Source organism: Bos mutus, chromosome 7 (genome assembly GCF_027580195.1).
Source record: "Bos mutus isolate GX-2022 chromosome 7, NWIPB_WYAK_1.1, whole genome shotgun sequence".
Taxonomy (NCBI): Eukaryota; Metazoa; Chordata; class Mammalia; order Artiodactyla; family Bovidae; genus Bos; species Bos mutus.
The window spans coordinates 37,269,912-37,284,132 of NC_091623.1; positions in this window are offsets into that span (position 1 = coordinate 37,269,912).

Below are 14,221 nucleotides of genomic sequence, written 5' to 3' on the forward strand. Positions count from 1 at the left end.
ATTCCTTGACATTTAAATTTTCATCTTTCCTTTCCAAATGTTGCCTGTTGGAATGCTCCAGAGACCTACATCAAAATAATAATAACAGTAAGATCTATTAAAAATATATACTTAAATTATCTGATCTTTCAAAGTTTTTAATTTCCCAAATTTTTTCAGAAGTTGCTATAAAAAATCAGCTCAACAGGTGAAACAGCGAGTGCAAACTAATCTAACCTGGGAGTACTCAGGAAGACATTTGCATAACTCTGGCAACCCACTATTAAAGAAGCATTGCAAAAGGCAGGACAAGTGATCACAACTGACTGAACTGAACTGAACTGAAGGAGAGAACAGCTTGTCGTAAGTTCTACTAATAAATTTATTTTTCTTTTATCAGTCCTCTGAAAGAAACATGAAGATGAGGTATTTTATAATGACAAATGCTCATCATGTAGTCAAGTTTATTTTGGGGGGCTCCCAAATCACTGCAGATGATGATTGCAGCCATGAAATTAAAAGACGCTTACTCCTTGGAAGGAAGGTTATGACCAACCTAGATAGCACACTCAAAAGCAAAGACATTACTTTGCGAACAAAGGTTCGTCTAGTCAAGGCTATGGTTTTTCCATTAGTCATGTATGGATGTGAGAGTTGGACTAGAAAGAAAGCTGAGCACCAAAGAATTGATACTTTTGAACTGTGGTGTTGGAGAAGACTCTTGAGAGTCCCTTGGACTGCAAGGACATCCAACCAGTCCATTCTGAAGGAGATTAGCCCTGGGATTTCTTTGGAAGGAATGATGCTAAAGCTGAAACTCCAGTACTTTGGCCACCTCATGCGAAGAGTTGACTCATTGGAAAAGACTCTGATGCTGGGAGGGATCGGGGGCAGAAGGAGAAGGGGACGACAGGGGATGGGATGGCTGGATGGCATCACTGACTCGATGGACGTGAGTCTGAGTGAACTCCGGGAGTTGCTGATGGACAGGGAGGCCTAGTGTGCTGCAATTCATGGGGTCGCAAAGAGTCAGACACGACTGAGTGACTGAACTGAACTGAACTGAATAATAAAAGTAATTACAGTAGCACTTGAATTGCCAAGTATCACAACAAAGTACAGCTGGAGACAGGTTCAAGTTAGAAAGCTTTTGACACCAGTTAAGGGTTGACTAGTTTCATTGTTGTTTCATAATTTTCTTCTTTTCTTCTTCATTGAAATAAGCTTTTCCGTTTGGTCGTTGTCCTAAGATGACTTTACGCTTAATACACTTTAAGTCAATCAATCTTCTTAGTTCTAAGACAATTTACCATTTAACTGTGGACCAATGTGCCTAAATGATCTGTTAACCACAATAAACCTCCCAGTCAAAAATTCTCCTTGTGATTTGTTTATGCCAATCTATACAGCTCAGATGGTAAAGCGTCTGCCTATAATGTGGGAGACCCAGGTTCAATCCCTGGGTCGGGAAGATCCCTTGGAGAAGGAAATGGCAACCCACTGCAGTACTCTTGCCTGGAAAATCCCATGGACCAAGGAGCCTGGTGGGCTACAGTTCTTGGGGTCGCAAAGAGTTGGACACGACTGAGCGACTACATTTCACTTCATACATGTTAAAATAAAACCAGAAGTTTATAAACAGGAGAAATACATACCTTGAAACTCTATGAGCGAAAAACTGAATGAGATTAGAACAACTACTGTTTTGCCACAATACAAAGAGAATCCAGTGAGGCGGAACAACTGGTCTCATACGTACAGAAGATCCTCAGCGCGTGCTGATGAAAGCACAGCTTCAGGAAGTCAGATCTGCACCCGGCAGGCACTAGGAGAGACCCGGGTTAAGGTTTGTTCCTGGAAGAATGAAACAGAGCATTTTTAGGATACCAAACCTACACCTTCCTGGACAAATTGCCTTCGTTTTCTCATCAGCCGTAGACAAACAGAATAAATAGGCTCTTCTCATATCTGCTGGACCCCTGAGAGTTACCCAAAAAGCCTAGAACAGGCCTCTCAAGACCTCCCAGCAGAGCACTGCTACCTGGGCACACGCAAGAGACCCAGCTTTGGGACCCCATCCATATCTACTATTAATAGGCCAGAAATCCCGAGGAAAGGGCCCAGAAAGCTATATTTCCACAAGCACTCTAGGGGATTCTGGTGTTGAGGTTTGAGACCCACTGAACAAAGAGTAGTTTATCATTCAGAGGCAAACCCAGACTGCAATACTGTGACCTGCTGAGTCAGGAACTTAGTTGGGTGAGGCTTGGCTATCCCTCCCATAAATGGCCCTGGCGTTTACCTCCTAAGGATTCTATAATCTTTTGGTCAAGTGATGATTTATACTGCGCCATTTCATTTGCTTTTGGTCCTGGGTAGCTGTTTAGGGTCTTTTTTTACTTATGAACTAAGAATAATTTAAAGCAGCTTAAAGGAAAATAAAAGTTTCCATGCATAAATGGTGTCTGGCCAATCTAAATTTTTATATCTTTCTCTTAGGCAAAGAGCCTCAAAAATATTGTGTTATTACATTTAACTTAATTTGCATACACTGAACATTCTAAATAAACAACTGACATATTTTTTTTACCCCAAATCAAAGCCCAGGCCAATATTTCTGGCTTTAAAATTATTCTTCAGCCAGAATAGAGAGATACTGTTTAGTTTTGTTTTACAGACATCACCCAAATAAAACAATAAGCTACATCATGAGCAACATTAAAAAGAGATTCTATGATTCCTGAATTACTCTTTCTTCAGAATATTTGCATAATCTTAAAATTCAAGAACTGCTTGAGGAAAACGCTGTGTAAAAGGGGTTGTAGCATACTCAACACATTTACAGGAGTGATCTAGAATCACAGCCATCTTCAGTGTATCTCAGAATGTGGACAATAGACACAGTGCATCAAAACACAATGTGCATGATGACTGAGGCAGGAAGCATTGTCCTAGGGCAGTGGTTCTCAAAGCATCGTCCTCAGACCAACAGCATCAGCGTACGCAGGGAAGTTGTTAAAAATGCAAACTCTACATGCCAGACCTGGTGCATCAGACACGCAGAGGATAGGCCCCGTATGCAGGGCAGTTTCAACAGTCCTCAGGAGATTCTGTGCTCACTGAAGTTTGAGAAGTACTTTGATGTTTTCATTCAGTTTCTAAGTCGTGTCCGACTCTTTACGACCCCATGGACTGCAGCACGCCAGGCTCCTCTGTCCTCCACTATCTCCCAGAGTCTGCTCAAACTCATGTCCATTGAGTCGGTGATGCCATCCAACCATCTCATCCTCTGTCTTCCCCTTCTCCTCCTGCCTTCAATGTTTCCCAGCATCAGGAGCTATTCAAATGAGTCACCTCTTCTCATCAAGTGGACAAAGCACTGGAGTTTCAGCTTCAGCATCGGTCCTTCCAATGAATATTCAGGACTGATTTCCTTTAGGATGGACTGGTTGGACCTCCTTGCAGTCCAAGGGACTGTCAAGAGTCTTCTGCACCACAGTTGAAAAACATCAGTTTCTTCGGTACTCAGCCTTCTTTAAGGTCCAACTCTCACATGCATACATGACTACTGGAAAAACCATAGCTTTGATTATATGGATCTTTGTCAGCATGGGGTGTGATGTCTTTGCTTTTTAATATGCTGTCTAGGTTTGTTGTATCTTTCCTTCTAAGGAAGAAGCATCCTTAATTTCATGGCTTCGGTCAGAGTCTGCAGTGATTTTGGGATGCAAGAAAACATAACCTATCTAGTCCCGTGAAATCAGTGTTTTCTAGGACACAGTGTAACTTTCTTATGAATTATGGTACCTCCTCTTAAAGCAAAATTCCTGATTTATTCATTCATTCAGCTAGCATTGATTGACTACCCACCTGATGCCAAAGGCAATGCTAGGCATCAAGATATGTTTATGAAGAAAACTAGCCTGGTCCTTACCCATACTGAACTTACAAACTATACCGTCTAGGGGAGGAGAAAAACACAAACGGTAAAGCAGATAATACTAACTCTAAAGGAGGATTACAATGCATGTGAACAAGGAGAGGGATAAAGTAAAACAGGAGAGAAAATTTACTGTAGATGCATAATCTGTTTGTCTGTGGAGGTGACATTGGAAGGAGGGAACAGCAGGAATGCAGGCCACAAATCAGGAAGGAGCCTGGGAGTGGTAGGACCTGAAGGAGGTTCAGTATGGCTAAGTCAAGCAAGTAGGAGGACAGCGGCACGATGTGAATTTGAAGACTCTTGAAAGGAGTTTTCATTTTGTTTAATGTGCACTTGTTAATTGTGTAAGGCTTTATTACATAAGCAGCAATGGTAGATTTCCTTTTTCAAAGATCACTGTTTTGTTAGAGGAGGAAAGAGCCAGCAGAGAGACATGCATGGAAAAGAAAGAATCAGTTAAGAAGTTGCGGCAATAATGAGAAAGAGTGAGAAAGGAGGATGGTAATGGGGACGGTGATTGCTGAGCTGGAGTGACGGCAGAGAAGAAAAGTGGAGGAAGGGAATTTGTGTTCATTGATACCCTGTTTGAATATCTAATACTGTGGTTGTACCACAGCTTTCTAGCTACTGCTATTCAAGGGAGACGCAGAGGCTGCTGTCCTGGTTTTCCTGCCATATCCTCACCCTGATGGCCTCAATTTACCACCGCTGACAGCACGAATGAACAGGAACACATGTGAAAACTGCTTTTCCCAGATCCTCAGACTGGAATACAGATATACCCATCATGATGAGGGTCAAGCCGTGCTTTAGTTAAAAGTTTAGCTAGTTTCTCCAAAGTCAGAGAGAATCTAAATGAGAGATGTATCCTTTTTCATTTTACTACTCAAAGAGGACCTCACCTCCAGGAATTTGGATTAAATGTCCTATATGAATGCTCCCTAAGGCTTCCGAGACTTCCCAAATAGACATTCCTTCTCTCCGAGTTTCCCTCTCCCTTCCCACTTCCTGCGGTACATTTCTTCCCTTCTAGTAGTCCCACTGACCCACATCCTGATGCTTGGAGAATAAAAATGTAGCAGAACACCTAACAAAAGTCTGTCCTCTCTAGGAGTGATGCCAGGGGGAGGACCTAACGGCCTCTGTAAGAACACAGAAAGCTAATTTGTGAGGCAATGTTAAAGTGGATCCTTCCTTTACTCATCTTCAAATTTTTAGTAAAATCCAGTCACACCAAAGCCTTATGTCGCTGGCAGGATGGTTTCTAACGTTCAGCAAAATGAGGACTGGTGACAAGGGCTTGCGTAGGGAGGAGAATGTAGTTGTCATTCTGAGCAGACCTTGGAAGACCGTGGCCACTTACAAAGTCTCCAGGGGCCCCTCACAGGCCGTCCTCAACATGAAGCCGTGGGATCTCTCTGGATGACCTTGTCTATTCCAAGTTCACCAGAAATACACTACCTAGACGCAGGAAGTGGGTTGAGGAATTGAGAAGGAGGAGGCAGAGAATGAGACGAAAGCCCACGGTCCCGCCTCCAGACAACATGTGCCACTGCAGTAGCTGGGAAAATTTTGCTGGCTGATTCTTTGAAATCTCCAGGTATAGAAAGCACCATATTTGTGTGTGTTTTCACTTAATATTTTCACTTTCTTTTTCCTCTGAGACTTCCCAGATGGCACCAGTGGTAAAAGAATCCACCTGCCAATCCAGGAGATGCAAGAGACATAGGTTTGATCTCTGGGTGGGGTAGGTCACATAGAGTAGGAAATGGAAACCCATTCTAGTATTCTTGCCTGGAAAGTTCTACGGACAGAGGAGCCTGAAGGGCTACAGTCCTGGGGATCTCAAGGAGTCAGACACAACTGAGCATGCACACACATGTCTAGCTGATTTACAGAATTATATTAGTTTCTATTTTTATAGAGTATACCCTATTTAACGTTACTATAAAATATTATCTGTGTAACCTGTGCTGTACACCATATCCTTGTTGTCTTTTTTAAGGCAGTGGTTTCCTTTGTTATGCAAACACTTTTAAGTTTAATTAGGTCCCGTTTGTTTATTTTTGTTTTCATTTCTTTTGCTATCAGAGACAAATCCAAAATAATATTGCTACAATTTATGTGAAAGGGTATTCTGCCTATGTTTTCTTCCAGGAGTTTTGTGGTTTCTGCTCTTAGAGTTAGGTTTTAAATCCCTTTTCAATTTGTTGTATGTGGTTTGAAAAAATGTTTTAATTTTATTTTCTTATATGTAGCTGCCCAGTTTTTCCAGCATGACTATTGAAGAGACGTCTTTTCTCCATTATATATCCTTGCCTCCTTTGTCATAGATGAGCTGACCATAGATATGTAGGTTTACTTCTGGGATGTCTGATCTGTTCCATTGATCTACATGTCTGCTTTAGTGCCAATATCATACTCATTTGATTAGTGTAGCTTGGTAGTAAAACCTGAAGTCAGGGAGCATGATACCAGAGCACCATATTTCTTATTAGGAGCTTTCTTCTCTCATATGGCAAAGATGTTTATTTAGTAAGTGCTATTTTTATTTGCAAAAAATACATGGCACAGCAGCTACGCTAGAAAGAGCAATTTCATTACTTTTTTCTGTTTTCCTCAGATTTTATGAGGATATATATATATACATATAGGGCCTCCCCAATGGCATTAAAGAATCTGCCTGCAAAGCAGGAGACATGGGTTCGATCCCGGGGTAAGGAAGATCCCCTGGAGGTGGAATTGGGAACTCACACCAGTATACTTGCCTGGGAAATCCCATGGACAAAGGAGCCTGGTGGGCTACAGTCCATGGGGTCACAGAGAGTCAGACATGACTTATCAGTTAAACAGCAACAGCAATGTACACGTATACATTATATATATGCATCTACATATATACATACTCCTAAGAAAAACATGGACATTCTTTTCAACACCATGCTCAAACTTCCCAATTCAAACTTCATAATGTTTGTATGAAAACAGTCAGTGAATTTCCAGAATTATGTATGACTATTCACCCAGATTTGAGCAAGCTGTATAACACCATCAGTCGTGCTAATGTCTAGTGTGGCTATGAACATTCAAAGTTACATTTTTTTATATCTTGCTATAATAAATGTTCTGCATTTGTGTTTTTAATTCATTTGCCATTTATCCATTGCTATATATAGGCATATATATATATATATAAAATTAAAAGACGCTTACTCCTTGGAAGGAAAGTTATAACCAACCTAGATAGCATATTCAAAAGCAGAGACATTACTTTGCCAACAAAGGTTCGTCTAGTCAAGGCTATGGTTTTTCCTGTGGTCATGTATGGATGTGAGAGTTGGACTGTGAAGAAGGCTGAGCACCGAAGAATTGATGCTTTTGAACTGTGGTGTTGGAGAAGACTCTTGAGAGTCCCTTGGACTGCAAGGAGATCCAACCAGTCCATCCTAAAGGAGATCAGCCCCTGGGATTTCTTTGGAAGGAATGATGCTAAAGCTGAAACTCCAGTACTTTGGCCACCTCATGCGAAGAGTTGACTCATTGGAAAAGACTCTGATGCTGGGAGGGATTGGGGGCAGGAGGAGAAGGGGACGACAGAGGATGAGATGGCTGGATGGCATCACTGACTCGATGGACATGAGTCTGAGTGAACTCCGGGAGTTGGTGATGGACAGGGAGGTCTGGCGTGCTGCAGTTCATGGGGTTGCAAAGAGTTGGACACAACTGAGCGACTGATCTGATCTGATCTGATCTGATATATATATCAAACTTCATGTGGCCAAAAGTATTTAAATTCAAAAATAAATATATGCAACTTACTTATCCTGTCTTACTTGCTTTTCTCCTAATCATCTTGACAAAGTAAATGACACCACTGTCCACTCAACTGCTGAAATAAAACTTTATGTGTTTTCCTTGAGTCTCTGCTATTATCCTTCTCCCTTGTATCTAGTCCATCATCAAGTACTGAAACTCTACATTTGGAAAGATGCTCCTGAAAGGATCCTGTTCTAGTGCAAGCCTCTGTCGCCTTCCCCGTGAGCTGGCACAGTGGCATTCTAACAGACCCCTTTCTTCTGTTCCTGCTGCCTATGCTCCACTCACTACCCAGTAGCCAAAATAATATTTTTAAGAAAAAAAAAATAGATTATGCCACTACCTTGCTTAAAAGACCCCAGTAATGCCCATAGCCACTTAAAAAAATGATTTACTTTAATTGGAGGCTAATTACTTTACAATATTGTGGTGGTTTTCGCCATAGATCAGCATGAATCAGCCATGGGTGCACATGTGTCTCCCCATCCTGAACCCCCTCCCACCTCCCTCTCCACCCCATCCCTCTGGGTGGTCCCAGAGCCCTGCTTCATGCATTGAACTTGCACTGGTCATCTATTTCACATACGGTAATATACGTGTTTGGGCTTCCCTTGTAGCTCAGCTTGTAAAGAATCCACCTGCAAAGCAGGAGACCCCAGTTCGATTCCTGGGTCAGGAAGATCCACTGAAGAAGGGAAAAGCTACCCACTCCAGTATTCTTGGGCTTCCCTGGTGGCTCAGCTGATGAAGAATCCACCTGCAGTGCGAGAGATCTGGGTTCGATCCAGATCTCTGGGTTGGGAAGATCCCCTGCAGAAGGGAAAGGCTACACACACCAGTATTCTGGCCTGGAGAATTCCATGGACTGTATAGTCCATGGGGTCATAGACAGTCAGACACGACTGAGCGACTTTCACTTTCACTCACTTAATAGACATGTTTCAATGCTATTTTCTGAAATCATCCCATCCTCACCTTCCCCCACATAGTCACTTTGAATAACAACCAAGTTTCTTTCTTCCCCTTACAAACCCCTACATGATCTCTACCTGTCCCTCTGACCCATGGCCTCAGACTCACCATATTGTTCACCTCATGCTCAATACACTTTGAAAGTGTAGTGAGAGTGTTAGTCACTCAATTGTGTCCGGCTCTTTGAGACCCCATGGATTGTAGCCCACCAGGCTCCTCTGTCCACAGAATTCTCCAGGCAAGAGTACTGGAGTGGGTTGCCATTTCCTTCTCCAGGGGACCTTCCCGACCCAGGGATTGAACCCAAGTCTCCCACATTGCAGGCAGACTCTTTACCAACTGAGCCACCAGGCAAACTCAATACACTTTAGACCTGTGCTTTTCAAAATGCTAGTTACATTTCAACTTCAGTTCAAATCCATTAAACTTAAATAAAATTAAAAACTCAGTTCCTCATTTGCTCTAGTTACATTCTAAGCGCCCAGCAATCCTAAGTGGTTAGTAGCTATTCACACCGTATTGAACAGCTCAGAGATTTCTACAGTCACAGGCAGTTCCACGGCACAGTGCTACTTTAGACAAATGAGTATCCCCCATGTTTCCTGAACATATCAGGTGTGTTCCAACAGCAAAGGCTTCATCCTTGCTCTTCCTTCTCCATGGATCGCACAATCCCAGTGTGTCTAACCAGTTCCTTTTCACCTATATCTCGGTGTAAACGTCGTTGCTATAGTCTGAATATTTGTGTCCCCCTGCTATTCATATATTGAAGCTATAATCTCCGGTGTGCTGGTTTTGGAGGTGGAGGCTTCGGGATCTAATTAGGTCATTAGAGTGGAGCTGTCATGAAGGCATTAATGCTCTATTATACAAAGGCAGAGAGGTGATCTCTCCTCCATGTGAGGGTACACCATTTGCAAGCCAAGAAAAGGGTTCTCACCAGACACCAAATCTGCTGGTAATTTGATCTTGGATTTCCCAACCTACAAACTGCAAGAAATAAATATTTGCTGTTTAAGCCTTCCAGTTTATGATAATTTGTTATAGCAGTCCAAGCTGGCTAAGACAGTCATCTTCCCAGACCACTTAGTCTAAAATCACCACCCAGGCACTCCCTTTATATGACTGGATATAAATTTCTGCATAGCATTTTTAACTTTTTTCTATTTTTCTTGATCATTTTTTGTTTGTATTCTGTCTGTGTCCTGCCGGGGACCAGCCCCGGCTGATCCAGGGTATTCGAAGAAGAGACGGCATAGGCGAAGATCAGGAAACAATTGCTTAATTAAATGTTAATTAAGGATATAAAGAGTAATAGAATGAGGATAGCTCAGTAAAATTCAGTGAAGAAAAGAGGCTGAAATAAGGATAGCTCAGTGAGGAAATTCAGTGGAGAAAAGAGGCTGAAATAAGGATAGCTCAGTGAGGAAATTCAGTGGAGAAAAGAGGCTGAATAATTCAGCCAGAAGGTAAGAGAAAGAACGACATGGTGAGACCAAGTTTTGGTGAACAAGGCCCGCACTTTATTTTCCAAAGTAGTTTTTATACCTTAAGTTATGCATAGAGGATAATGGGGAAGGGGTAGAGTCAGGCAGCAAGCCAGGCTTTCTTCCTGCAAACTTAGCATATGCAAAAGTTAGGTGATTTGCATCATCTTCTGGCCCGGAGGCCTGTTAACATTTTAAGACCTTTTCTTCAGAAAACTTATTTTTCTAAAGGTGATTGGTCAGAGCCACCTCCAAAAGCATTAGATAAAGTTGCATTCCTACAGCGCAAAGGTGTGGTGAGCTATAACAAGAAAAAGAATTAACTCAAGGGTCCCAGGTTACAAACATTAAAGCTACTACTTACACCAATTATATTAATCAATACACTGCCAGGGACACAGCAGGTAAGGGATATGGAAACTTAGCAGCAAACATTGGCCCAACAAGTGAAAATCCCTTCACCAATACAATTTCTAATCAATCTTTTAACTATTCAAAAGAATCTGTGTTTAGACAGTTTAGAACATCTCCTGCCTCTCACAGTTGGGAGGCTCTGAACAATCACATGTGGCCGGAAAAACCTATTCAGGCAGGCTAGAGGATTTCCAAAGGAGTTTGTAAGTTAAACACTGTCACACCCAGGAATTATTAACTGGAGCTGTAAGCTAACTTTTTTCAGAGAGGTAGTGGGGGACAGCCCCCCGTAAAGTCAGAGGTGTAGGTGAAAGCACAAAGCAGAAAGTAGGCAGACTCTGGTTTTGGGGGTAGATTGCTCGAGAATTTCCAGGGAGACTCCTGAGGCTTGATCCCGCCTTTGCGTATGCCAAGCCTCCTTCCTCATGACCTTTGCCAGAGGCGGAGCTCGCTCCCCGCAGTGTCCCCTATGAAAATTTAGGCTTCATGGTACTGAGACTTCATCTGTCTTTTGTTCACAGCTGTATCACTTACCTAGACTTGTATTTAGCAACTATCAAAAAATACTTGTGGAAGGAAGGAAGTCAGTAGGGGAAAATGTTACTATTCATTGTATGTATCAATTCCAACATATTAATATTTAGAAGAAAATTTCTCAGAGAAAATAAAAAGCACCCAATATAAACATAATAATGAAATTAGTAAATTCATTTTGAACTAAATTTAAAGTCCAATGATCCTGTCCAGCTCTGATTCTATCTTGGATATATCATTTTGCTTCTAAGAACTTCCATCTTATTTATAAGATTGGAATTTATAGATAATTTATAGATAGATTTATATATATAATTTATAGATAGATTTATAATTTATAAGATTGAAAAATGTTTTTACAGTTCCAAAGTTTGTGTACTTATGAAGGTATTGAACCGAGGAGAAATACTAAATTCTCTGAATATACTGAAAGTGCCTATTCATGTAGTCTTTCTTATTATGTGAATATTCTGTGAATATTTTACCTGCAGTTTAAATCATCATCATATTGTATGGTCTTGAGATGTCTAAGTGTTCATGAGGTAAAGATTTTAAAAGCAAATTTCATCATACTATATTACAGAAGTTTTGCTATTAAGAAACTAAGCTAGTCATTAAGTCAGAATTTAGGGATATATTCACTTGAGGATATCAAATTAACCACAACCTGGGTGATTATTTAACAATTGATCAGATCAAATTAAAATAATTGACTTAAATTATTCTGCTGTAGGCATGTCAAGTCATATGCATATAATAATAATTTTTTAAAAAAGTGAAAGTAACCCTGTTCTGATGAGAACTCCTCTAAGTATGGAAACCACACTTCTTTGTTCAAAGAGAACAGGTTTACATAGCTAGGCTTTTATATATTAGGTCTTCTTAGGAGACAGTCTACTTAAAAGAAATAAATTCTCCAAGGAACATATTTAGTAGGGCACCCGTGTCACAATACTCAAAGAGTCCAACCTGAGGAGACGCCACATAGTTGATTCATATGAAGATTTTCTGAGGAGCTTGTAAGCCAGGGTTTCCTCATATTCCCGTTTGTATCTTCCCCAGGATCTACATATCACATTGAATAGTCAATAAGCTACAAATATTTAAAAATCAATATTTAAATGGAAAATGAAGTACAAGAGCATACAGTTGTTTTTTAGATGAAGCTATACAGCTTTGCTGAAACTTTTGGCCATTCATAAGGCTTCTCTTAATTTTTCATATCCCCCTTAGGCACTCAAGAAAGAGGCCGAGACTATTTTCAGAAAGAAATGTGGGTGGCATCTTCCAGTGCAGTGTCTTCAAATGAGAACATAGTGATGAGATAAGATTATCTTCATATCCAAACTGCTGAATAAGAACAAGCTCCAAAAACAGAGAAAGGCTCACACCGCCAAAGATAGCTTGTTACTAAGGCATTGTAATACTTAAGATTTACTGCTTATTAAAATGCAAAAGGCCATTACTTCCCCCAGAACAAATTTTGTGAACAGAGATGAACCTAGGAAGCTTTTAGCCCATTTCCTGAATCATAAACAAAGAGCTCCATACACAGCAACTCTATGAGATGTAAAAGGGAGTATATTATATGATCCTTATTGGATTACTGAAAGCCTCAGTGAAGCTCCTTTCAGAAGTGATATAAATCAAAGCTAACTGCTTCCACAGAAAAGCAATCAAGTTTTTAAGAGAATATCTTTGTTCCTGAGGTTGAACAGTAAGATTTAAGTGCTTCTATTAGGACCTTTGCTTTGGAGCATACTTAAGTAATTATAAAAATTCAGCCTGGACAAACACGTGGACAGACTCCCAAGGGAATTAAATCTTTTGGTTTCAAATTTTGGATACTCTCTAGAAGTATTTCCCAATCTACCTTATGAAAACACACACACAGAGGCACTTTCCTTGTATATAGCAAAGTAGTATATTAAATAACATGAGTTATAGAATTCTTCACATTTTATGCGCTTCTATAAAGAAGTAAAACCCTAAAAGAGCTTAGCATTTTGAAAAAAAATTAAACCAAAAGAAAATGATTTTGGGGGAATATTAGAGAAGATGTTTTAAAATGTGAAATCATTTCTTCTCCAGAATCTCTTACATAAGATGGAATTCCACAGACTTACTGACAGATATCTTTAAAATGAGACAAAATAATAGTGACATCCTGGCTAAAAATAATTTCCTACAAGGCGTAAACATCATCAGGGCGTCCATAAAAAGGCTTTCAATTTCCTGTCTATCACTGCCTTGGGGTTAAATATTTAACAATACTCTGGATTTAAAAGCACATGCAAATCTTCTACTTTTTTTTAGCTGACTTTTGCCACCTAAAATCGTGGCAATCATTTTCTAGAACTGCGAGTTCAAAGAACTAGCTTTTTATTTGTCGCTTATCTGAGAATTTGAACACATCAAAATACCTTCCAAGTTTTGTCTTCTTCCAGGAAATATATCTGAAAAATCAAATATGGGTTCTCCCATAAGGAAGCCTCCCAGGATGAATTATTGACTGGTACTTTTTTGCCTATGACTTTGCTAGATTATGAAAAATACAAAATAACCACAAGCCTTAGTTTATGGCATCAAGGAGCCTGTCGTTTAGTGGAGTAAGATAACGTATGAAAATATGAGGAGAATGTAAGATAATAAATATGTGTTAAATCTTGGCAAGATTATAGGTGTCCTAAGAATTCAGAGACCTGAAAACTGGAAAATCGATAGGATTTATCAGGTTTGGAGAATTTGTCAAGAAAGTGCATCATTGGCTGGACAGAGGGATTTATACTCAAAGTGATGAATTGTTCAAGGTAGTTGCAGGTTTTTGAGCCAAGAGTGACGGATGAAACCGACCATGGAAGAAAATTTACTAGTTATCAGTATGCAGGAAGTCTTAGATGATACAAGAGCCTATGCTAACTACAAGCTGAACACCACGCCTCAGGGACAATATGCTAAAGGCCTGAGATATGAGGTCTGTTGTAGGAATAGAAAATTGGCATTTGGAAGGAAAAAAAATGATAGGTTTTCATAACTAAGTGGAAATAGTAGAGAGTGATTATTACTGAGAATATAT